The sequence below is a fragment of the Neolamprologus multifasciatus genome, chromosome 6, assembly GCF_963576455.1.
Source record: "Neolamprologus multifasciatus chromosome 6, fNeoMul1.2, whole genome shotgun sequence".
Classification (NCBI taxonomy): domain Eukaryota; kingdom Metazoa; phylum Chordata; class Actinopteri; order Cichliformes; family Cichlidae; genus Neolamprologus; species Neolamprologus multifasciatus.
The window spans coordinates 5,117,065-5,143,869 of record NC_140444.1 but is presented as its reverse complement, the minus strand read 5'-3'; the positions used below and the strand labels follow the sequence as shown (position 1 = coordinate 5,143,869).

Here is a 26,805-nt window from a genome sequence, read left to right as displayed (position 1 = left end):
AAAGCCCATATGGCTGTTGATTAACCAGGGCGCAGTTCTGTCTGTTTTCTGTCTGTTTTCTTCTGTATCAGAAGAAACTGAAATCAAACTACATCAAAATGCAGCACATCTGTCTATTTATGGACAGATGTGATCCAGAACTCGATGTTTTTCTCGCTTTCTTACTCACTCTGTGCTCCTCTGTGAGCTGCAGCACTCTGACTCAGCCTCAGAGAAAGGTTGGAGACACCTGCTGCTTCTAATTTTCTCTCTTACTAATAATTTTATTCAAAAATGTGGTCGAAACCAAGCTGAAACATCTGGGGCTTTGAAATAAAGGCAAAAGTACAAAAAACTGCAGTTCCTCTGATGGCCTCTTGAGGCTGGCTTGAGTCAGTCACCCCAGACTGAACTTTAAGCTTTAAAAAGCACACATTTAAAGTCACTTTTGGTCTTGTAGTGGATTTCTCACTGCATCACGACTGCACAGGTTTGAAATCACTCCTGCAAACTTAATAAAATTCACAGGAGCGATTTCAGAGTTAGGCGTGTTGCAGTTTTGACCGACAAGTAGACAGGGAGCTGAAGGCTGTCAGCTAATTCATGTCACCTCTCAGCGTTGGGAGCATTTTCAGTCCAAATTTCTGACAAATAATTTGGCTTGCTGTGAGTTTAATTGTGATAACAGACCCGTGCTGCAGCTTTGGTGGTAAAATTAAACATTTTATTGCTATGTTATTTAGCACTAATTAGCAGGTGTGTGTGTGTGATGAACAATTTGTGGATGAGTCTTGCTAACCAAGCTTGCAAGCACACACTGATAACTTCACCACTTTATCCAAATATTCTTTATGGTGGCCATATTGCTAAAACCAAGCTATCAAACAGAGCTAATTAGCTGTAATTTCTTGCACTATTTGGGGCTTTTCAGCTCTCTGCTGAGCTGCAGACAGTGCCATAGTGTCACTGAAAGGGAGAAAAACGCAGAGTTCTGGATGATAAACAGGTAAAAAAAAAAAAGAGTTTAATAGCAAGGAGGAATAGTGAGTCACGTAGTCATAGGACAGTATGACACAGAGAAATGGGCTGCACTGGAAAAAGTAAACTGGATGGGAACTTGGGCAGATAGACTCATGGATTATATGCTTTCACAGGTCAGAGAAGGAATATGGCAGAGTACTGGAAGCTGATTATAGCATGAGATGCTCATACAAGAGAGTGGGGGGGGGGAAGAGGCGGACACAGTGAGAGTAACCTACATACAGATGTCCAAATTGTTATGAAGTGCGACGGAAGCACAGGCGGAGAGCAGCAGGGACGGAGTAGTGATTGAGGGGGATGGAGATGGAGGAAGCCCTGGTCTCTCATTAGAGCTCAGAGACGGGCTGCGGGCTCAGAAGCAAACACACACACAAACATATAAAACACACATCGATATGTGCACTTTTTCTTTCTTTCGAGAGGTTTGTTCCTCGCGTGAGGAGGGAGTATCTGCTTCCAGGGTTAGTTTACGTTTCCTGTACTAGTTTGGTCAATACAACAGTAGTGCGCCCTGGTGCACGCTGCATGCTGATGCTTACATTAATGCCTGTGCACAGTTACTCCACATATACATCGTCTTATAGATGCATTTTTACCTCAAGTCTTCTGCTTATCCTCATCCTCTCCCTCCCAGGTACCGCCTCCCTCCCCGTGCTGTTTTCTCCTATGTCTTCCTCCTTTCCTCTCCATCCCCCAGCTCCTCTCCCTCTGCTGTGTATATCAAAGAAAAATGAAGCCAAATAAACTTGAACCCCAAGAAGGTGATTGATGGTTGCACAAAGCCTCCCTCTCTCCATCTCTTTCCTTTCCACCCTGTCTTTATTCCCACACTCCCTGCCGCCTCCTACTCCTCGCTCCCACTGGTGCTGCGGCTCCTTCTCATTCACACACAGTTTGTATAGTTTGATTAATTATTTGGGTCTGCGGGGTACAGCTACGCTCATGTAAGTCATTTTTATATACTGGAGTGTTTACTGCAAGATGCACGATGATTTCAGATGCTACTGATAATAAAAAAAATCTTGCTTACTTCGTTAAAGCAGTCATCGGCGATGTTTGCACATAAATAAATGCTCATTTTGAGGCTCTCTGTCACCCACTTACTCAGTCATTAAGGTGGAAATACCCAACGTGGATTAACTGAACAGTCAAGAGCGCCACCTACAGCTGTTGCCTGCATAACAAATATGAATTTATTTGAGCTGTACTTGAAATATTCTTTCCAACTCCCTTCGTGAAGCATTCAGCTTCCACAGGTCGACGGGCTGATTTGCTTAAAGTGCAGGATTTTGTTTTTCTACAGTAACCTGCAGAAAAAAAGTTCTGTTAGCGCGTCACAAGCTTTAAGATCAGAGATACCTGCAGCACCTCAGGGTTTTTTATGAGGAACAAAAAGAACTAGTGATTGTAGTTCATGTTTAAAAAAAAAAGCTGCATTATTAATTTGTGACTTGGACTGGAAATATGTGTATTTAAAAACAAACAAACATTGATATCAGCCCCAAATTAATTATCAGTGTTGCGATAGTTTAACACATCCACGGCGCACCTACAGAGGCTTTGCCACTGTGATGCTGCACATTGATTCGTGACGTCCTGCTGTGAAGCCTCGAGCTGTCGGCATCTCGGTGTTTTGATGTGACGAGCGAGGGGTGGATCTGACGGAGGAACCGAGGGATGCTGCACGCAGACTTGTCAGTCACAGAGCGGGCCCACCCTAATCTGTACCATAATTTACCAAAAGAATACCATGCTGTATTCAGTGAGACTTTAAGCTAATAATTTAGAGCATAAACTCCTCACCAAAGTGTTCTCTGAGGTCAGAGAGCGAGGGAGCCGGGGGATGCTCTCTTCATCGTCTTCTATACAATCAGACTTCAAGGCTCGCAAAATTTCAAAATCTCTGGTAGCCCTTCTGGCAGGCATTCTTCGGTTTTTGGTAGCCCAAAATAAATTTAAGTAGCCCGAATAAAAAAGAAAGCAAATTTTTTACGTTTTGTTTCCATTACAATATTATACATTAAAGTATAATATTGTAATGGAAACAAAAATTAATCAAAAAAATTGTTAAAATACAAATCACAACAACTGTATAAAAATTACAATCATCAACTCAAATACTTGGTTCAAATTGAACAGAAATTTCTATGAACTTGTAAGAACTGTGTAGGACATGAATCAGTCTGTGTCAGATCCTGAATCTGAAATTTCCACTGAAGTCACGGGTAAGAAGTAAGTGGAACCAAGATCTAGGCTATTTGCTTTTTGAAGTTTGCAAAGACTGCTAAATTCTGCCAATGGTAGTTCACTCTTTGCAACATAGCACGCTGTTCTAAACAGATTTTTCAGGAGTTCTTGTTGTGCTTGGTTTATTTTTAGTATTTTTTTTGCAATTGCTGTTTGTTCTGGGAAAGACACTGCAGACTGGGCAATAATGCATTTCTTGCATTTCTCATGGGTTCTGATGGGGTCTTTCTTAAAATTACTAGTTCCAGTAACAAAGGCGCTTGTCGACTCAGAAATCAAATCAAACTCACAACACACCTGGCAGAACATCATGTTATTTAGCTCATCATATTCCAGCCACAGAAATTCTTTTGTCCATGAAACCAAAAAAGCTGCACTTTCTTTTTGCCTCATAGTCTGATTTGTCATAACTTTTCCGTTTTGTGGTAAGCTTTTCTTTGGCTGCCCCTTCTTCACCCTGACCTGTCTTATTTGGCTGAGCAGAACTAAAATACCAGCGTAAATCCTGCTGCTTTTACACACATACTTACATAACGGTCAGCGAACATTTGCGCACTCAACCGATCACGTTTAAGCTTGCTGCGAGAGATTTCACTTGTCGCGTTTGAATAGTAAGCTAATGAGTGATAAGACGAAGTCAGAGGAATTGGTGCGCAATTAATCGTCACTCACCAATCAGTGCTGCTGCTCTCTACACACCTTTCGCGCGATGGCAAAATGAAAGTGAAAGCAAAACACAAGCACAAATTCAAACGCGATTTCAATATGTCACATATTGACAGTGGCTCATTGATGCCAATGACATAATTACTCAGCTACATTGGCGAAAGAATGCAAAAGCATAGACATATATTTTCCTTCCTATGATAGCCCGACGAGTTAGATTTTGGTAGCCCGACTGGAGAAATCGCTAGCCCCGGGACGTCGGGCTAGCGATTTTGCGAGCCCTGGACTTCATTCTGCAACCAGAACTTACCTCCTCGTTGAAAAGATGAAGGTTTAAGTGCATTGATAGTAGCTTCATTTGTCAGACGCAGAATCTGCATCATTCTTCTTTTATAAACACAGTTTGAGCACCAACACCGGCACACATGTGCAGAGCGTGGACCTTAAACTGTTATCCATGATCATTATCATAGGTACTGTGGATGTTCCTGGGCACTAATTTACTAGCAAGAGAATAAAAATTTGATCAGCTGACTAGTCCAAAAGTCAGAAAACACTCTGAGCATACTCTAATGGGTGAGATAGAAAAAGTGTAAAATGTTGTGTATATTAAACACAGAGTGTCAGATTAGTGCTGTGGATCTGGCTAATGTTAGGAGTACTTTTCCTTTCTTTCTTGCAGGCTAGCATCCACACGCCTGTGCAGGATGTGGTTACACATCTTTGTAGTTGTGTGGTTAAACGCCAGTTTGCTCTGACACATAAAACCGCCCATTTTTTTTTATATCAAAGTACTGCGAACACCTTAGCACACCTGTCACCTGCCTCGCTTCCTCCTGCCTCCTTTACACCTTCACGTCACAGAGAGAAAGAAGGTTGAGCCCCGCTTAGTGACGGGTGGCATCATAACGTCAAACAGGAAACTGCTGTTTGCACATTAATAAAATAAAAAGAATTTATTTAACCAAGTAGTCTTTCTGGCACCAACTTTAAAAGATCTAGTCGCACACATCGCCAACAGGGAGCAGATTTAATTTGCAAGTATACAAAAAAAGAAAAAATTAGTGCTCCTCAGACCCTATTGGATCAATCAGGCGCTGTATGCTGTGATTGGTTGTTGTCAAATAACTGGCGTCTGTCTGGGCATTTGAAAGTTAAATGGGCCGCTCATGGGTTTGGATAAGTTTCCTCTTTAATGGTTTTTTCTAAATTAGTTTCAAAAACCTCAGAATTGTGACTCTGCACTGACGACTGAGAGCATAAACGTGTTTCAGCAGGTCTCTGTACCAACCCTAAATTGTTAGTAAAAACTAAGAACATGGTCTCACAGGTCGAAGTGACACCATCACAGTGTTCCCTTTGTCCAAGCAACACCTCAGACTTCTACGCTATCACGATTACTGCAAAGCAAACGGCAAATTCCCACATTTGAAAAGCTGAAAGTTTTTTAAATTAGAGTTTAACCTCTACTTTACTCTACGTTTCGTGCCCGACTCTGAGCTCTGAAGGGATTCGTCTTAAAACGCCAGCGTAATCGCAAAGAGGGAGTCACACTGAGTCAAAGAGTCCAAATTGTCTGTATTTGAAAGTATAAAATGTGCAACGTGAGGGGAGTATGTATGTTTTTGACCTGTCTTTGTCCACTCAACCGGAGATGGTCAGGAAACAACCAATCACAGCACAGCGTCCCTCCCACCGAACCAATCAAAACCACTGTTTATTTAACCATTTATAAATTTCTTTGACAAGAGATATGTTACAGGTAGACACAGCACTTTTCATCTCACTTACTACAAATGAATAAAATTATCATCTTAACTGCTCAGCTTATATTATCAAAGGAAAAAAATGTAACAAATGATTGCAAATAATCAATATTTAATTCCAGGCTAATGCGTCAGCAGATCCTCTGTTTGTGTGTGCGAGTGTAATGCATCAGTCCACAGGTGTGTGTGTGTGTGTGTGTGACTGTACTGGCTGAGCCCATCTATCAGTCAGCGTGACAGCTGTGGTGGAGGGAGGCAGCGTTATCAGGCATGGCACAGGACACCTATCAGGGGTCCTATTGTCTCATCCGCCATGATAAGTCACACCGAGAGAAAGATGGAAGAGGTCTGTTGTGGGAAACGGACTACTGTTCTGTTTGCGTAACACAAATGTCTAACACACAGACACACACTAATGGTGAAAACAGGAAGGGACACATGTTTTATTAGAACTATTTTAGGAAAACATCTGATTTAAAGGTTTTTCTTAGAATGGGTGAAGAAAAAAACAACATTTTTGTGTCAAATAAGTGTTTGCCTGTTCACTGCCTGTTCACGCCGTCCTCGTGAAAGCAGTACTCAAACAAGTGGTGTGCGCACGCGCGAGTTTCATGAGTGTGTGTGTATTTGGTCTGCCCCCCACCCCTCTGTTATTTCTCAATGTTATATCGCTATTTCCCAAGCTTCCTCGCCAGCTTCATTTCCATCTGCGCAAATAAACACACACACACCCTTACTCAGAAAGATGTGCTGTCACAGTCATTCCAGGATACACACCCACATATTATAACTTTAGGGGGTGACATGGAGACGCAGAGACAGGCAGCCCCAGCGAGCCAGAGATAATTCGCTTTAGACAGAGAGTTGTAATTTTGACAGCGTCAGTCTCAGAGTCTTCACGTTACCCTCCGCTGTGAAAATCCGTTCGCCTGTTGCGGGAGGGTTAAAGGTTTAGGATTTCTGCTCTCCTTTCTGCATGTTTAGATTGTTTGTGATTGTTGGATGCATGCGCTCCATTTCAACACGGGCTCGTCCAATTCTGACGCCATGTCAGACGACGCAGCACCAGGTCCTTTGATGTGGTTGGCAGAACCGACCAACTGCAGCCATGTTTAACTGGGATGGATAACAGTCCTCACGTGGTTATGCATTTTGATTCGCTGCTTGTTTCGGTTGAAGTCAAGTCGCAATCGTGGAAACGCTGAAGTTGGGAAAAGCACAGTTCCTCTAGATGCTGCTTGAGGCTGGTTAACCCTTTAAAGCCGGCCGGAGCGGGCACGCTCTGTTTTGCGTAACTATTTTTAAATCCCTGTAGAACCAGAACCACGTAAACTAGCGCAATAATTTTTTTTGCATATGAAACCTGACGAGTTGTACTTACATCTTATGCCATCAGCTTGTCCTAGGTCACGGTTTCCTTCCACATATAGCTTTGCAAAAATCGCATAAAAAGCGCTTGCAGGAACAAAAACATAATATTCCAGAAACACGCTTTGCCAATCTGATCAGCTGTTCGTAGCTTCCCACATTGAAACAGACGTAAGCGCGAACGATGCATGTCCGCCATTTCCTCCCCAAACCGGAAGTGACATCATTTTTGCAGAAAATGTAGTTTTTTACTTGTAGGCCTTAAAAACCTACACTGGTGTTTTTATAAGTCATGTTTGACTTTTCTGAATAGTTTCTGGGATGCTTAGAACTCAGATTGCACTGCTGGAAATATTTATTTTGATGCACATGCTGTTTTCTTTGCAAATTTGCATCATAGGATTGTTTTTCGTTTTTCCTGCAGTATATAAAAATTGCTGTATCTCAAAAATAAAACTATGAAGACACTCAAAATAAATTTCCTGTTGTTGTAAACTATTTCTTGCAATTTTTTTGGATTTAAAGTTTTGAGGGTTAAGCCTCTTAAATTTCTCCAAGTAGAAATATATGTAAAAAAAACAAAAACGATTTTCAATTTTTTTGTAGTTTATTGCACTTTTTTGCAATTAATGCAGTTACTATGGACTTAATGCATACATATTATTAAAATATGGGCTATAACAGTTGTATTGATGTATAGATACTTGAAATGCTCCCAAAAATGGCACTACAGCATGTAAAAATATAAAGTAAGCTCTGGCAGTTCTATGGCAGGTCTTAAAGGGTTAAGAAGCATATCTGTGGAGAGTTTCCTCCATTATAAGAATTTTACTGTGAGTGATTTTTTTAAGCTACAAACCCCCAGAAACTGGAGTCCATCAGTATCTGTTAGACTCCAGCTCCACAACTTTGTTTGTGCGTGAATATTTTACCGGTTTCTAGATTAATCTTTGACATTTGTGCCTAACTTGTTTCTTTTTGTCTGGTATTTAGCACTAATTAGTAATTTTGTATGTCTGCGTGTTGCACCCACAATTGTGAATGCAGATTTCTAACCAATCTTACCAGCATTAGATGAAAACATCACACTCTAGTCTTTCATACATTAAAAGTAACCTCTGGCCCCAAAAAATCCAACATGGCGGTGACCAGTCCAAAACCCGTTGGTGATGCCATGGTGGCAAAATCCTTCTTTTATATACAGTCTATAATTACGGTCTGGGGAAAAGGCTGGGTTTGTGTTAAAATACTCTCAACTTTAGCGTGGGCATCCGTACGTGCTGAGTTGGGAGTAAAAGCGCTGTTGCCGGCAGCGTCAAACACTGACACCAAATTACACTGTGAGATTCCAGTGGCTTTGACGAAAACAAACACAAAAAAGACTGTCCTTGAAATGAGAACGCAGTGTGTGTTTCTATAGATAGTTTCCCCCTTATCAGTAGTTCCCGTTACGTTTCTCTGGTTTCCTGGTCTCTTGCACACACACCATCCAACTACCACTTACACATGATCAGCCAGCCACTGACGAGCGGACATGTGTGAGCAACAATTTAACAAAATTTGGTTTGCGTAGGAGATGTGGAGATGTGTCCCAAATAGTACTAACGTTTCAGTTTATCCAGCACTCATACTTCCAAAAAGTATCGACGAGCACACAGTTAGTCGCCGATGTAATGAGAACTTTTACAGATTGTGCGGCAGGTAACTTTCATTTTATTTTGAAATTTTGGATTTCGATTAATGTCTTATTTATCAGTCAGCAACACAGATCCAGATATCAGGTCAATATACAGCATCCCCGCTTTAAAGGCCTGCCGTTTATTACTGGGGACTCCTTAAAGGCCTTTCTGTGCTCATATACAGATACCGTATGCCAATAAGCTGAGTGGTGTTAGTCATTACCTCCTTTGCGCCTTTTCTCAGCTCGTGGCAGAGCAGAAACTGCGTTCATGTCTTGGTGCAGGCATGCGGTCACATTATTTAGCTCTACCTGCGAGCGTGTCCTGTGCTGCTGCCACGCTAGAGACACTGAGACGGGCAAAGCAAAGAATCCTCCCTTTTTCTGTGAATTTTCTGACCTTCTTCCCTCATCTACCGTCATTTTGTTGAAGGTAAGCACTAAAACACATTGTCATTCTCCTGAGCCCTCCCTCCCCTGCCTCTCCTCCCCCCTCTTCCCTCCCTCCTCCCTCCCTCCCTCCCTCCTCCCTCCATCCTACTATCCTTTATTGTAGTTTTTGTGCAAGAAAGCAGAAAATCTGCTTACCCCACACACGGGGATGTTTGCCAGTCTCACACAAAGTTCAAACTGCTTGGGAAAGCACAGCATTACCTGCACCATCAACAGCAAACGTGTGTGTGTGTACAGTAAACAATACCTGTTCATATTTTGGCGAGGTTGTGTCTCTGCCTCTGTGTAAATAGGGACAGATTTTTCTTCCTTGAGGGCACGCACCTTCAAATGGGAACAAGGTGATGTTCTATTAGCACCTTTTACTGAAGAGCCGATTTGTTAATTGACAGTTTAGTGCAGTTCGTTTCCTTCGGAAACCCTGCGCAGAGCTCGGTGTTACATAAAGTGCTGCTGAGTCATCTTACCTGCTTCTTTATACTCTATAAAGTTGAGACAAGGAACAAGTTGAACAGGCTCTGAGAACCAGCATGAAACACAGAGTCTGTACAGAGTGTATTTTATGAGGCAATATTGATGTGAAGGAAAAAAAGAATCAAACTTTCAAAACTCCTCGGGGTGTATTTTTGTTTATTACACATTCTGCAGCACCTATCAGCAGTGAAAAGGCCAAGAGGGATGGAAAGTACAAGAGAGCGGTACCCTGAAAAGAGAAGCCACAATAGGCGAACAGCAGCAGAATTTAACGCCAAGCTTCCTAAAATAATCTCAGTGTGTAGAACAGCGAATTCCTCAGCGGTAGAGATTGTATTTTGTCATTGTTAGCAGCGGGAATCCTGCCTGTCAGCACATCGGCGATGGCGAGAGCACCGGACAGCTCCCGTTTCCCCCCGTGGTCCCAGAATCAGCACCTCAGACAGCAGCGGCGACGCACACGAGCGCGCGCACACACAATATTATAAATGAGCTGTACAGGAAAGTGTGTTGGCGTGGTGCTGCTTGCGAAGAAAAAAAAACCATATTCTCTTATTTAAAAAAAAAAAAAAAAAAGGCCGACATGCTGTAATGGCTTAAAATTGGAAAATTAGCTCATTAGTGGCGTTTTGTTTCCATCCATCTCCGTCGAACAACTTTTACTTTACTGAAGTGGCGATAATTAACTCTGAAACCGCTTCCTGGTCGACTGTATAGTTCTGGTGTGAAAGCAGCTGGCGTGTTAATGCGGCATAATCACGTAGTGGATTCATGCTCAGGTAGCAAAACAGCAATTATGATCACAGTGTACACTGTCCTGTAGGGGATACAAAGTGTTAGAGTGTGTGCGTCTGTGTGAGTGTGCGCGCTGCTAAAGCCATGCGGCAGGGGAAGGGTCGAATGGAAATGCAATAACATACCATGGTGCATGATTGGAAGCGTTAATATCCTGCGGTCTGCCTCACAAACAAGTCAGACGTCATTTATAATTTTTTTTCCAAGATATTGAGTCATGTTTGGCGAGGGCACTGCCAGAGCAAAACCAGTGAAAATTATCATTCCCGTGTCTCCACAATGTGGACAAAATGTTAAACATTTTTAAGGGCGATCGTGGCTCAAGAGTTGGGAGTTCGCCTTGTAATCGGAAGGTTGCCGGTTCGAGCCCCGGCTTGGACAGTCTCGGTCGTTGTGTCTTTGGGCAAGACACTTCACCCTGACTACTGGTGGTGGTCAGAGGGCCCGGTGGCGCCAGTGTTCGGCGGCCCAGGGCGGCTGTGGCTACAATGTAGCTGCCATCACCAGTGTGTGAATGGGTGGATGACTGGATGTGTAAAGCGCTTTGGGGTCCTTAGGGACTAGTAAAACGCTATATAAATACAGGCCATTTAAAATCACAGGAGAAAAGCTGGAAATGTGTCAAAAGGTGTTTTTCATGGTGATTATTGAAACAGAAGTCCTAAAGGAAAGATGTCCCCAAAATTTGGGCACTGAACATACCAGCTACCATGGGATGAATCTGACGCAGTGCTAACACAGAGAGACAGATAACCATCCACATTCATAGTAGGATCTCCAATTACACCAACTCCAGTACCTGCGTATCTTTGGACTGTGGGAAGAAGCTGGAGAACCCACGCAGACGCTGGGAGGACATGCGAACAGAAAGATTCAGCTCCCCAGTAGATTCAAACCTGCTTCTTGCTGTGTGATGACACTGTGAGATGGCCGGGTGCCATTTAGGAGAAAATCATGTCATTTTCAGTTTTGTAATTTAAATGATCATTTTATTGACATTTTTTGACAACAAACCAATGAAACAAAGCCCCTGGATTTTTTTATTTGTGATGTAACAAAGTCAAACCGTTGCCATCCTTTGTGCTCCCCTCTGACTGACGGCACAAACCAGGGTCAGCTTCAAATCCAGAAAATCTAAATACCTGCATTACATCCTTTAATACATGTTGTGTGGTTATGTAGGCTAATCCTCAGCAGCACAGTTCACAGAGCCTAATTCTGCTCCGCAGTAGCCAACATGCTGTTTGGACCATAATAGACTCCGGATCATGCTGACAGTACCAGTCAGAAGACTATTTCTGGGCATTACAGGTTGTATGTTTCTGTTTAGAGAGCAAGCCGACGCACACACACACACACAGAGGCATGCAGAGCCACCATCAGTCTTCGGTAACCGTTTGACACCTGGGCTCTTGGCTGACTGCTATATTTTGCGTCACAGAGGTCATTTGGGTCTCTTTTGGCCCGTTTTGGACAGTGTCGCATGACAGAAATATATACATCATACGCACACACACACACCTCAGTGCGTGGATCACAATGTCATCCTTGAAGACCTGAAATAGAAATTTTGCAGCAGCGCCTGCTGACCAGGTGTCACACGGCTGATAAGCACACACGGTGAAGTCAGCAAAAATATACCAAATGTGATCTCGCTTCATTCGGCTTCACATCTCCGCCATTATTCATGGACCAGAAACCACAAAGTGAATAAAAATGTGGATGCGGTTCCTTTGTTTCCCAATCTGGGAATCCAGCAGATATCATCTGATGTTCTAGCCTCTGGAGACAGAAGCCATTTTTTCACGGCTTCTAGTGGGAATCCAGGCCAAGAATTCCTGTTCCATCCATCAGTCAGTGGTTGGAAATGTGGATAATTGTTTTCCCCTCTTTTGCTCCTGCTACGCCAGGAAAAAAAAGTGCCACTTTAACAAGTATGTATTTCTGCTTTTAGGAATAAACATGAGATTTGGTCAGTAAAATGTTGAAAGCATAGACAGTATGAAAGATGGGCGGAGCTTCTAGATATGAAAAGTAAAGCCAATGCAGAAGGGCCAGCAGGGGGCGACTCCTCTGGAGGTTGTAGGTGCATAGAAGTCTATAGAAAAACAGCCCATGGCTGCCTTTATTCGGTGACCTCTAGTTAACACTTTCCAGTTAAATAGCACAGTAAATCAGTTTTGTAAATTTGGGTCATTCTCACAGTGAGAAAGGACAATTATATAAGGTGTGGCCATTGGCTGATGACTTGTCATTAGCCAGGTGAGTTTCTTAGTGAGATCGGCACCTCGTTCAATGCATGCAAAACACCCAAGATGGCGAAATGATGGAAATTCTCAGTTTTAAGTTTCACTAACCAACACGTGAAATCGCTACATTCGTCCTTTATTCTGTCTGTGGTGGAAAGTCCAAAACAAAGCTAAAGCTAAACTCTTTAAAATAGCCATACAGTGCAGAAATGGCCAATGGCGACACAGTAAAGACACAGCAAGAGCGCTTTGACCAAAAGCTGCTCAAACATGAATCATAAAGACTGTAAATGGAAACCAGGAAGTTTTCTGTAGCAAAAATCAGGGCTACAGTCTTTTAACCCAAGTATATTCTACCTCATCTCCACGCTGGGAGTGGGCGAGGTAACCACCTGCTTGCTACACAATCCTTACATTCAAAAAAGGCTTTAATGGTCGCAGCTCAGAGATGTGGAGCTGGTGTGATTCAAAAGAAGCTCAACACTGAAATGGTGGGGTGGGGGAGTTCAAAATGGTAACCAAATGAAAAAGTGGCGCCATGCGACATCTTTGGCTCGTGTGCAATCTGCAGACCTGCACATCTCCACGTCGTTATTGTGCCGCTGATTGCCGAAGGTAGATGGAAAAAAATAAATCATCCTGCGTCCGACAGTTATTCCAGAGTCACTGCTCGCCGGACCAGTGGTTCGCTACGAGAACATCTATTTGTTTTCCTACTCCATTTCACCTTGACGTGGACGGCGGGCTCGGGTTTATGACATTGTGCGTGCGTGTATGTGTGTGTGTTTGTCTTTCAAAAGGCGGGCTGGTGTATGTTTCCCTCTTGTGGAAAGCAATCTCCCAGGTTGAGCTCATAAATCAAGGTGGGGGATGGGAGCAAACGCGAACGAGAGCCTTTTCACCGAGCTCATACCTGTCCTTAGTGCGCGCATCTCCTCGGATGCTCTATTATCTTTGCTCGTCCGTGACACGATCGAACTCTCTCGTGGCTTCCTGTTTCGTGCTCGTGGTGGGATTAGACCACAGGGCGCCCCATTGAAAATGAAGAGCGATTTAGGAAACTAATGAGCTGTAATGGACAATGTGCCCTCAGAGCAACCGTATTGCAGTCGCTCATAAGGCTCGCTCCTCCCCGTCCCCTTCCAAAGTGTGAGATGAGAGAAACCTGTGGTGTGTGTACGTGTGAGGGAAAGAGTGAGAGACAAGCTCAGCGAGGTGACCTGCCCGTTTCATCTCGCATCTCTGTCTTTGTGTGTGTCTCTCTGTGTCTCCCAGCTCTCCTCTTGTCCCGTTGACTTTCTGCAACATGCGGTTTGACAATCGGAGGTGAACAGATGCTCTGATGTAAAGCTCAATGGACTAAATTAATAATGTTGTGCTAAAAACTCAAAGGTTTGCTTACAAAGCATCTAAAACAGCAGTATGGGAGTCGACGACATCATTCAGACTGTGTATTTGAGTGGTCGGCATGATGAGACCCCTCGTTTTTCGACTGTTCGCATCCAAATGGACATTTTCTGCTTAACGTCCTTCCAAGCAGAACGTACCAACTTGGCTCAGGGTTTTAGCCTTAAGTACCAGTTGAGCTATAAGGGCACCCCATCACTGAGCCCATTATGCTCATTTCCAGCTCCATATTTGTATTCCTGGACTCGACCGCGTGGTTCAGAATTCAAAATGATTTTTATTTATCCCGTTTTAGTAGGGGTGGGTTTTTATAATCGATTTATCGATTAAAATCGATTCTGGCTTGGATTACGTAAAATCGATTCATTAAAATCCTGAATCGATTTTTTTAATATAAATTTATTTTGCCCGAAATGCCAGAATCTCTGGTGAAATCTCACAAAATTTCAACAACCACCAAACAGCTAAAACAGTAAATGAGAGCAGGAACACGGATTCTGCACAAAGACTTAAACACACAGCGCAGCCCGCGGATCAGAATCAGTTAGATGTCGAATTTCTCACAGTCGGGGCGGAAAGCCGACAGCCCGCTGATTCTGATCTGTCGGCGGGTCCGCGCTTTGTGTTCACCTCCTTTATGCGCTGATTCTAAAGCTGTTAGTTTGATGTCTCTCCAAACAATATTGACCGAACCAGCAGCAAAAGAAGATCCAAACTACACTTCACAAAAACATCGTCATGAACTCACTCTGACTTTTACTGTTTTGCTTCGACCACGATGCACAGCTCTCTCTCTCTCTCTCTCTCTGTACGGTTTTCTGCATTATTCGCTTGCTTGTTACGCACAAGTCTACCGTTGTTTACAGCGCTATCGGCTGACTTTTTTTTTCTTTCCGTTTTATATACTTCCGAAAAGAAAACCTAATTTCTGCCGTTCAATGCTGAACAAATTTAAACTTTTTAAAATTATGCAAAATGCAAAATGCTTAGCCATGTCTCTAATAAAACCGCTGTAACCTCAGAGGTAATGTTCATATGTTGATTAATGGTTTTCTTTCGTTTTTGATGTACTGCAGAATATTTTTATAAAATCCCAGAACAGGAAAAATCACCTTCATGTGTTTCTGTGTTTTATCTTCAGCTACTTTGACACAAAGGCCTCTGCGGTGATGCTCACACCTTTGATAAAGTCTTGCGTGTGTCAGCTTCCTTTTTATAGATACAAAAATATGTAAATGTACTGATCTGAATTATAATATTTCTGACTGTCAAAATTTCCCATATTCAAATTGAAGTGAATCGAATCGAATCGAATTAAATCGAATCGTGGATCGAATCGATTCTGGACCTTGTGAATCGGAATTGAATCGATTCTAAAAATCAGTGACGATACCCAGCCCTACGTTTTAGGGGGTTTTAGATCCTCTCCCTTTAACCCTTTAAGACCTACCATAGAACCAAGTCCGCCAGAGCTTATATTATATTTTTACATGCTGCAGAGCCATTTTTGGGAGCATTTCAAGTTGCTATACATCAATACAACCATTACAGCCTAGATTTTAATAATATGTATGCATTAAGTGCATAGTAATTACATAAATTGCAAAAAAGTGCAATAAACTACAAAAAATGAAAATCGTTTTTGTTTTTTTAACATATATTTCTAGTTAGAGAAATTTAAGAGGCTTATCCCTCAAAACTGTAAATACAAAAAAGTTGCACAAACTAGTTTCCCACCACAGGAAATTTATTTTGAGTGCCTTCATAGTTTTATTTTTGAAATACACCAATTTTTATATACTGCAGGAAAAACGAAAATAAATATTATAGTGCAAATTTGCAAAAAAGCAGCATATGCATCAAAATAAACTATTTCCAGCAGTGCAATATGAGTCCTAAGCATCCCAGAAACGACACAGAAAGTCATAAAGTCAAAGATAACCTTTAAAAACACCAGTATAGGCTCATTGAGGCCCGGACGGTAAAAAACTACATTTCTGCAAAATGACGTCACTTCCGGTTCCGGGCAGGTCATGGCGGACATTCGAAAGTTCGCGCTGACGTCTAATCCAATGTAGGAAGTGTTATGAACAGCTGATCGGATCGGCAAAGCGTGTTTCTGGAATATTATGTTCTTGTTGCTGCAAGTGCTTTTTATGCAGTTTTTGCAAAGCTATATGTGGAAGGAAACTGTGACCGAGGACAAGTTGATGGCATAAGATGTAAGTACAACTCCTCCGGTTTCATATGCAAAAACAATTATTGCGCTAACTCACGTGGCTGCAGAGCTACCGGGATTTAAAAATAGTTAGCAAAACGGAGCGTGCCCGCTCCGACAGGTTTTAAAGGGTTAAGACAGTTGTCTTCTAACTGGGTGCCCTTTGCAAACTGAAGGTTTGCAGTGCAGACCATGTTAAAGAGATTCAACCTGCAGCAGCAGGCCTGTGCAAAAGATTTCTGGAGGGAATAAAATTCACCGTGCCAATATCTGGTTTGTTAAATAACAACTTGCATTTGTGAAGCAGTGAAAGTGAAAGTCCTTCACTAAATTCCCGATAAGAAAATTTTATGTAATCGTTTGGAGACACTAAGATGGCATTGAGTCTTTCTGATACGTGCCATTTAAAAGTCAGGAATATGAACCTTTGCTTCAGTGGTGGGGAGGCAGCACACCTCCAGTACTCAGAGTACCCACAGAAGTACAAGTACCCCTTATCTTAGAGCGACTGTTATAGATAATGATCGTTGGCTGTCTAATAATGCATGGCATGCTCGTCATCTTAAGTTACATAAAGCCTTACGTGAGTGCAAATACCGTAACATCAGATGGCATGGCATTTTAAGCTTGTTTTGTGCATGGTGTGTGTTCTGAAAACACACACACACACAAATGAAAGGAGTAAAAATAGTGTGCATACCAAACAATTTTAGACATTTTGAATTACATGCTGATATTTTTTTCCAACGCTGCAAATGAACAAACAGAGAAAATGTGAATAAACACTGAGTGTTAATCTTCTACTAAATGCTTCAATAGAGGTTTTCCATTTTCATATTTTGCCTCAGATCTTTTTTTTTTGTCTTTCTCCTTAAACAACAGCTTTACAGTCATTTATGCCCCACCCGTCTTTATCTGGATGGTTTCTTTCCTTTCTCTCTGTGTCTTTTTTACTGTCTCCTCTGTCGCATCAGCGTCGTATAATTTACAAATCCAGTATTTCACCTTTATAAGTTCAAGCCGCAGATATATTCTGAGCCAATTAGGCTGAAACGCCTTGGACCGCTGCTTCACCATAGTAACGTTGATGTTACCTATAAGAGCATCCGGAGGATTCACGTTGTTAACATTGACTTCACTCGGGCTTCTGTTTGGGATGGTATTTTTGGTTTTAGGTGGTGGATTTTTCTGAGTGAGTTTCCCATCAGTTCATGGGGAGTCATGCATCATTGTTAGCATTTCGATGCCTTCAGGTTCACATCTGCCCAGGTCAGTCCACCTCTGCAGCGCTTCTGGAAAGTTGCTCTGCACCTGTGCAAAGTTTGAATTGCTCAAATTGTGTAATTATTAAATATGCTAGACTTGGAGGAATCCTGCATGGATTCTGCTCAAGAACAGCGATGCCATAAGGAACCTGAGCGATGTTCAGTATGCACGACATCAATCCTATGACTCAAAATTCAGGCGAATATAAAGCATGAACTGTAGCGGGATTTCAATGCAACACACACCAGCCACGCTGTGAACCAGTGCGTCATCTAGCGCACATCAACTAATGGGTGCATCACACGCTCACCGTGGCTTAGCTGGGATGTGTCAAACCAAGAACAGGTGTTATAAAGTACTTTTTCCAAAGAGTTGACATGTGTTAACACCCGGAAATAGGGAAGTTGCATCCTGCGGAGCTGATATACAGATCTGAGAAAACGTTTTAGGAACTGCGAGGGATACCATCAAGGAGGCGTTTGATAGGTCTTCTATTCTTTCTCCGGCATTACAGCAACCTTGAGCATACAGTCATAAGAATAAAGCGTCCTGCAGCAGATGTTACGGCCCCCACGGGTCTCAGCATCCTGTAGTGAATTGGGCTCACATAAAGATAAAGAAAAACAATGAGACAAACATGTTCTGCAACCCTGAACTCTTCTAGGCATCACCCAGCAGAGGTGAAGCGAAAACACAAAGATGCGATTCACTCGGTTCTGAAAGTAAACAGACTCCCAGCAGAAGGTCTGTGTGATGTCAGATTGAGGCGGTGTCTGAATAGATCAGGGAATCGTCAATAGAAATAACAGCAAGGGGATGGAAGTCATGTGACCTGCCTTCGCCTAAATGGCTTATTTCAAGTAATGAGGACGTGTCAGACTTGGAGAAGACTTGGTTGTGTGTCGCTGCGCAAAGGAACGTGTCTGGGCCTGATCCGTCTGAAATCGTCTGGAAGTCCTGCATGAAAACATCCACAGGAAAACTCCGGCAGATTACCTGACACTAAATATGAAGTTTGCATCCCGTTTAATTGATTTCAATCCTAAATTAAAGTGGTTCATGACATTATTTTAGGAAAAAAATGCAAAAATATGGAAATGTTTTGCTCTGTTCTGTAAATGAGATACATGTGGGTGTTTTCATACATACCAGATGTTGGGATTGTGTAATTCTTCTAGCTTCACTTTGATTTAAAACTTACCAGTAAACTGAGCACAGTTTTTTTTTTTTTTAGCTCTGTCTTATATTCAATGAATGTACCGCCTTACACACTTAAAGCGTAACTTCCAGAAAAACACTGTTACTAATGACACCAGAGGTCACTGTGGGATTTACAGGCAGTACTTTGTTGCTTGGACTCCAAAAGCAGTGGTTGGGGAAATGTATTGCATAAAAAGTGTTTGAGTGGTTGTTGGAGGTTACTGGAGATCGTAAAGGATTATAGACACCAGAAAAAGTCCTTGCAAGTACTTTGGTTGCCTCAGTCACCAAAAGTTTATATGGAAGACGCCAACTTGTCTGCAAGCATTTGGTAACTACTCGCTGAACAGTAGTGAAACTGTAAAAAAGTTTCCTGGATAGTTGCACCTTTTTAAAGTTTGTTGCAGCAGTAAGGCAGGTTGTATCTGACCGCCCTATGTTTCCCGTTTGCATCACACTTTTTTGCGTTTTGATGGTGAATGACCAGATAAGTCGACATCTTTCGTGCAACCACAGCAATCACAGAGGATTTTGGTGCAGCATCTCATTTCACCAGCCACCAGCTGATTTTTTTCCCCTAGCGATCTGGTAGTCGCCAGACCATCATCGACTCATTATTAAGCACATCAGGTAATCACTGCATAATCTAACCTGTAATCTGCCGGGTTTTTTCCTGATTTGCTGCTGCAGTTTAATATCGTCTTCTATCCAAATCAGCAGGTAAGCGATAAAAAGAAATATTCTCTTTCTGCCCTTGATGATTACTGGAGCCAACAGCACAGCAGGATTTAGGCGTTGTGATAAAAACGGTATGTAAACAGCGCATGAGTACAGCGTCAAAGGTCGCCTCGGTAGGTTATGGCACGCCCAATATGGCAGACGACAATAAAACAGGATCTAATAGACGAAAGAGTTGCATGGAGCACATTTAAGATGAACTTCTTTTAGCTGTTTGTAGCTTAGCTAAAAGCACTGCCTTGCTTCTTCTCCGTGCTGTGTTTTTCATAGTTTTGTATCTTTAAATCAGGTGGGGGTGAGCTGAAGAGGTTTATGAAATTCGATGATCTAATCTGACTTGATTGAATGGAAAGCAGCTCTTATTGGCCCGGGCCTCTGTCGGGCTTTCTTTTCTCTGTGCCGCCGTGTTCTTCAGACGGCAGGTTAGCAGCAGTGCTTAGCTTGAAGGATGCTTGTGTACGGTTTGTCTGGTTTAATACAATGTAAGCTCTCCTGTCTCACCATTGTCAAGGAGTCTTAGGAGCGCTTCTTATCCAAATGCTACACCACTGAGCTGATTAGGGAGGAAGTCTGTACGAGTGTGCGTGCGCATGTGTTTGCGTGCGTATTTGTATGTTTGCGTGCGATTTGTGTGAATTCTGTCAATCTGCCTGTACGTCATGTTAGTGCTGCGTGCAAGCGTTTGTGCACGTGTGTGTGTGAAAAGCATGATTCCTGTAACAACTGCAAGCCCTTGTGCCTCAGTGAGCTCGTGCACGTGTGGGTGTGTGTGTGTGTGTGTGTGTGGGTCTTTTGAGGGCTTCTCAAAAGCTGCCTTTTCCCTCTCATGTGGCTTCTCTGGTATGTTTGGTATTTCACAAAGCCTCAGATCCTCCTCTCCTCAGCGGCTGGGGGAGGTGTGCGTGTGTGTGTCAGTGTGTGTGTGTGTGTGTAAGTAAGAGAAATGCTGGGTAACACACATGCACAGACACTCGTAGATCTTAAGTGTCATTTCTCTGCCTTGTGTTGGGGGGGTGGGGTTGTAAGGGAGCGTGCATGACACTGTGATTAACACACACACGCACACAGACACTGTGTTTGCGTCGCTCCAAGTTCCTCCCCTTGTTAGTCTGCATGGTAGGGATTTCTTGGTTGGCTGGAGAGGCAGCGTTTGTGTGTTCGTATGCACATATGCTGTGTATGTGCGTGTGTCTAAGGAGACCAGGATGTAATTAGACACAATGGCAGTAGCTAATGGAACAGCTGCCTCTTTGTAAATGTTGCTTGCCGCTGCCATGTGGACACACACACACACACACACTTTTCTTGACCCACCAATCGCCCGGAGGGCACCTCGTCGGGTCCTTTTTTGTTTCTTTTCTTTCCTCAACTCTCTGCCACCTCTGCATTCTTCTTCTTCCACTTGCCTGTATTTTACTCTTTCTTCTGAACTCTCTGATCTTTTTTTTTTCCACACAAAGAAATCTCTCTCCTTTCAATCTCCCTGCCATTTTTTTTTCCTCCACCTCTTTTCACTTTCTCTCCCTTGCCCTGTTTTTCCTCCGTCCGTCTCTCTCTCTTTGTGTCTGCTCGGCTCCTTTGTGTGGCACTATGTCTCTATCTCTGCCTCACTCTTCCTTTCCCTCCCTCCCTTTTTTCTTGGCTATCAGACCATTTTTCCAGCAATGAGAATCGTCACCCCTCCCCCTTTTCTGTCCTCTCCCTCCTCCCTCTCCTCTTGTGGCAGAGCTCCTATCAGAGAAATGATAACACTACGTCACTCTGTAATCTGGCAGAGGAAGGCTGCGGCGCACGCACACACACACACACACACGCACGCACACACACACACACACTGCTGTAGCAAAGAACCAATGCGTCTTGTTTTCCCTCTGTCACTCTCCCCCTCTTCTCTGCTTTTTCTTTTTTTACCCCCGTCCCACCTCCTTCCTGTCTTTCACCCTCTGCACTCGAGACCTTGTTGCGTGCGTTCGTGTCACACAGTCACAGCGGTCGCCTCTGATGTCACACCACTATAAAATCTCCATAGAAACGTGACCTTGTCCATCGCAGACCTCCATCTCATCCCCGTTTCCATCTTTCATCTCTCCGCGTCAGTCCGTCTCGCTTTCCTCTGACGGGCAGCTGTCTGCTCGTGTTGATAAGGAAGTAAATCTCTCGCTGACCTCGATGTAGGCGGGCTCTGCTGCAGCTCTGCCTCATGAGACGAAGCGAGCGAGAGAGCCTGGAGATAGCAGGGGTGCAGTTGTTTGTATTCATGTATCTTAGAGGTCAACAAGCCTCCAATCATCTCTGCCATCTAACTACCGAGAACGAGTGTACTGAGAAAAAGGTTAAACTTTTTCATGGTGACGTCCTGGCGAAGCTGATAGTTTAATGTCAGCCGCTGCCGTGTCATCCTGATCCGGGACAGCACAGACAGTTCCTGCTGAAGCTGTACAAACTCTGTTCCCCCGCTATCAGCCTTGATCGTGGCCTCTCTTTTTATCGCCCTCTCTTTCCTCTTGACGCCTCACACGCTCACTTGAAGAGTTGGAACCGCATATGGCTGTTTATATTTCTGACGACCGACCTCTCCGGTTTAATCAGGGTCTTTTAACCTTATGTGTGGCTGTAAACAGTGTTTCCCACATGCAGGCCTCACTTGGGTGGGCTACGTGTATTTCTTTCATTGGACAGTCTCCTATGGGCAGGCTTTCATTCATCTATATTGAGTCAGTCATCCTGCAGTCAGACACTCTAACGCAGGGGTGTCGAACTCCAGGCCTCGAGGGCCGGTATCCTGCAGGTTTTAGATCGCACCCTGGCTCAACACACTTGAGTTCATTACCAGGCCTCTGGAGAACTTCAAGACATGTTAAGGAGTAATTTAGCCATTTAAATAAGCTGTGTTGGATCAAGGACACATCTAAAACCTGCAGGACACAATCCCACGAGGCCTGGAGTTTGACACCCCTGCTCTAACGCAGACGTTTTGGACTGCATCTGCCTTCCGATTGGTGGACGAGCCGCTCTACCTCCACATTGGCCCCGGTGTGTCTGCACTTCTCTGAATGAGACTGAGCTCATCATGCTGGACGTGAAGCAAATAAATACTGAACAGAAGTTACTTTTAAGTAGGGAGGGGTACCGGTTCTGACATAAACGGTAGTAACCAGACCGAAAAGCAGCGCACATTTCGGTGCTTTTTTTCCTGAGCTGTGATACACTTTAGATTCTAGCCAATCATTTTACGTTTCCGAGGATAGTAGGCGGGTCCAGGTACGTATGTTCGTTTAGAGCAGAGCTACAGATTAAAAATGCCCAAGGCGAAGCGGTCAAAAGTCTGGCTGTACTTCACAGCAAAATATGCAAACTTAGCAGCCTGCAACAAGTGCTTTAAGGTGATACTGTGATACTGTCAAAGGAGGTAACACCTCGAATCTGATGAAACACCTGGCGACGCATAGCGTTTTTTTTAAAAGCACCGTATTTGATAGCTTGCTGCGAGACCTCACACCGAGCACATCTACTGCGGGTGTGGTGCCTGTTATCAGACCGGGAGTTAGCAACATCCCCAAAAAACCCGAAGAGGAGAGTCCTGGCCCCTAGCCCTGCCAGTGTAGCAGAAATGATGACGGATGATGATGCAGCAGCAGCCGTTCTTCTCTGCGTGAGTAGCTTAATGTTCGTGTGTAATTTACGTTGAGTAGGCTAACCACGTTATTACATTAATGCATGTAAGGTGAACTAGCAAACACCATCATAGCTACATGCAGCTGTCTTCTTGTTTGATGGCAGATACTCCCTTCACCCTGGCCAAAAAGGCTAAAATGACCAAAGAAAAAGTGGAAAACAGTTAAACATGAGAGGTTTTTGGACAAAGTTTGTGTTTTCCATTGTTTAAGCACTGCTTCCAGCCAAGAGTGATACCATATATGCCCCATAGCTGCAGAAAAGGCTAACATTGTTATCTTTTTACAAAAAAACAGCTGAACATGAGAGGTTTTTGGACCACTTTTGTGTTCTCCATTCTTTAAGCACCGGTTTGAGCACCGTTTAAGCACCGGCACCGGTATCGGATAAAACCTAAACGATACCCATCCCTACTTTTAAGTAAGGAAATTAAGACCTTAGAAGTGATTGAGTTCATAGTACTGTGTTTACATGGAAGAATAAGTTGTGAGCTGTGCTAATATGTTCTTTTCACACATTATACATTACAAATCGATCTAATTGCATTGTTGCGGTTCGTTTTGCCGCAGCATGTAGTTTCTTTTCCCGGAAGGTTTGATGTAAACACTAACTCACTAATGTGAATTAACCTAATGTCCAAACAGAGGCAGGATTTTAATTTTCTGAATTTTCATCCAGCTTTCAAATGGTTTGGTCCTTATTTCAGATTTTCCATCACCCTCCCTCACTGGTTATTGGTGCTCTCTTGTGCCAGCCCATTAAAAACAAAGCGCCACTCATCCCGACACCTTATATGGACTTTGTCGCTCTTTCATAACAGAGGTTTTCTCTCAGCATCCAATAATACCGTGGCCGGTGAAAACAAAGCGAGCCAAAGCTCCGGTTTTAGAAACCCGGAAACGAGAAGTGGTCGGTGTGTTTATGTGCAGTCGGCTAATTTCACTGCATATGTTTCAGTTCTTGGAGTGTAAACAGTTTTACGTGTTTGTTCGAAGGAACCATTCATCATTTTCAGAGCCTCTGCAATGTTTCTTGCACTCATTTGGAAGGAGAAACAAACGACCATGGAAAAAGTAGTGACATATAAAGGTCATGTGAAACACTCCTCGCCACACCTGTAGCAGCTGTTCTGATATGAACAGATACCTGGTGGGTCACACACCCCAAGCTGTGTGACTAGTCATGTGAGACGTGAGTCGGAAGAACACGCGCACACAGTGTACTCATTTCTGTGTACTCATGTGCGGGGTGGGGGATGTTTTCATCCCAGTTACCTTGTATTTTTCCTTTCCTTATCCTTCCTCCCTCCCCCTCATGCTTCCTTCCCTCTGTCTCTCCTCTCCTCTCCCTCCGTGGAAGGTCAGGGATATGAGGACAAACACAGAATCACATGACTGTTTCTCTGAGCACTCCAAAAACTTCCACATTCACCAGCGAGTGGAAACTTTTTGCACCACAGCTTAGGAGAGGATATCTGAGACTCTCTTTGGCCTCGCATTGTCTCCAGTTTTTCTGTCCTCTCTGGCTGTTGTGTAATGTCTGTAAACTTCATGGGATGATTGTGGTCTCGCCATTTCTGTTTCCCCATTCCTGATTCCTCCCTGTCTCCGTCTTCCTCCACCAGCAGCAGAAGAAGCGGCGGCAGCAGGAGGAGGAGGAAACAGTATTATTCTTCTCTGGAATGTCGCATCGGGCTAAATTTAGAGCCTTAGTTTCCGTTCTTCCTTCTCCTCCCCTCCCACTCCTCTACTCCTGCTCCTCCTGTTCCCCCTCCATGCAGATGAGACTGAAATAGCAGGCGTTGTGTCTTGAATCTCACCTGGGTGTAAGGGCCCTAAACGCTAAATCCCCATCAACTTCTGTATCCTTTAGGCGCAGATAGTGACCTCGGCATGGGGTCGTAGCCAGCATCTCACTCTAGTTCCTTGAGTAAAGTAATGCGATTACAATATATTTTGTATATTTTTATGTAAAACATCAGATTAGTATCTAAAATTAGCTGTCGCCTAATTTGCCGGGTCTTTTAGAGTTTGGATATCCGTTATAAGTTTGGCTGGATGTCCTGAAAGTGACACACCCAGGGGTTTGTGGATATGATAGAAAATCTGAGGGATTGTGAACCTCATGTAATAGTGATGCACTATAAAGCAGTTACTCTTTACTTCATATTACATTGCACACCAAATTGAACAATTACCTACAAACTGAACATTGTGCTGGATTGAAACCAGCCTTTAGAGACTCGTTTTCTCGTAGGTCTGTTGTTTGGCCATTAGAAATAATCCAGGTTTTGAAGCACCTCTGCATTGACTTCACTTTTTTATATAAACAGTACCTGCAGTTGGGGCAATTTTAATCAACATTTCTCTCAACCACAGAGAAAAATCAGAAGAATCTACAAGTTTTTTAAAGAGATTTTATTGGTGAGTTGGAATTAGCGTTTATTTAGCTAATGCTTCAAATACAAACAGCAATGCGTGCCTCTAGATGGACTTTTAAGCCCCGTTCTCCTCGTGACAGGGAGAATCGTTCTCCTCAGTTCTCTGTGACTTCAAACACTGCGTGGAAGCTGCAGCCCTCTCGTTCAGTGCTGCGAGGAAGCTGCAGTGCAGGTGCAGATGCTTTTATGACAAGAATACGGCAAATGCAAAATTGAGCTCGGCTCAACTTTTGTGCGCTGTGATGAAATTGGGTGTGACATTAGTTTGGAACGTGGTCTCTGTACTAATTTATGTACTAACTTTGATGAAAATGATCAGAAAACGCTTCAAACTGCTGCAGTGTTTGATCTGGACATTTTTCATAGGTTGTTAAATGAGCAGAAAGGGGGCGGAGAGGTACGAAACTGTCATCAGCTGCTAATTGTCCTGTTAGCGCATCTGTTTTTCTTTCTCCTTCACGATCAGCTGATCAGCTGTGACTCTGATTGGATGTTCCCGCCATGCTATTTTATGTGTTTATCTCTGCCTAGATGCTTCAACACGTGTTACCATTTATCAATACCGGCCACTCTTGTAGCCATTACCACTGATTCATGCCTCGGCCCTAATGGTTGAATCATTGACATTATTTAGACCACAGGCTGTTTGTGGACGTGAGTCATTCGCTCCTTGCATGTTAGCCCACTGAGGAATGTTAGCGTGCTTATATCACGTATGTGTGTGTGTGACTGTCCTCAGGCCACTCTTAAGTATTGATCTCCATATGGTCAATGAGCAAGGCTAACGACGCTACATTATGCCGCTCTCCCCCACCCTTAATCAATCTCAGCAGAGGCACAAACAGGCCTCTGTGGTCGGTCAGAGGACCTCGCGCATTAGCCCACCACGGCCGACATTAGCCGGCGCTAATAGACGCCTCCAAGTTTAAACATCAGTGTCGCCGGTGAGGATTAGCTGATAAGTAAGCATATTTTAGCTTAAACTTAGCTCCAAGTTTGTGTGTTGTGTGTGCAAATATAAACATTCGTAAACACACGTGTGCTGCTGCCCAACCCTTCATTGGATTTCTAAGGTGGAAGGGTTGTGTTGTCATTGATTTCTCTGCAGTAGAAACTAGAGGCATACCATTAGTCCCCCAGGACAA

General features: G+C 43.4%; 1 protein-coding gene and 1 long non-coding RNA gene across 3 annotated transcripts in view; one reads left to right on the top strand and one right to left on the bottom strand.

Moving 5' to 3' along the window:
- maml3 (mastermind-like transcriptional coactivator 3) overlaps window positions 1-26,805 on the top strand; it is a 153,881-nt gene that overhangs the window by 93,167 nt on the left and 33,909 nt on the right. The window lies entirely within an intron of this gene.
- LOC146516225 (uncharacterized) lies at window positions 18,744-25,214 on the bottom strand. Its single transcript, XR_014874713.1, has 2 exons — window positions 23,013-25,214; window positions 18,744-22,874 (listed from the first exon to the last, which is right to left on the bottom strand). It is a non-coding gene; the product is annotated as an uncharacterized LOC146516225 (long non-coding RNA).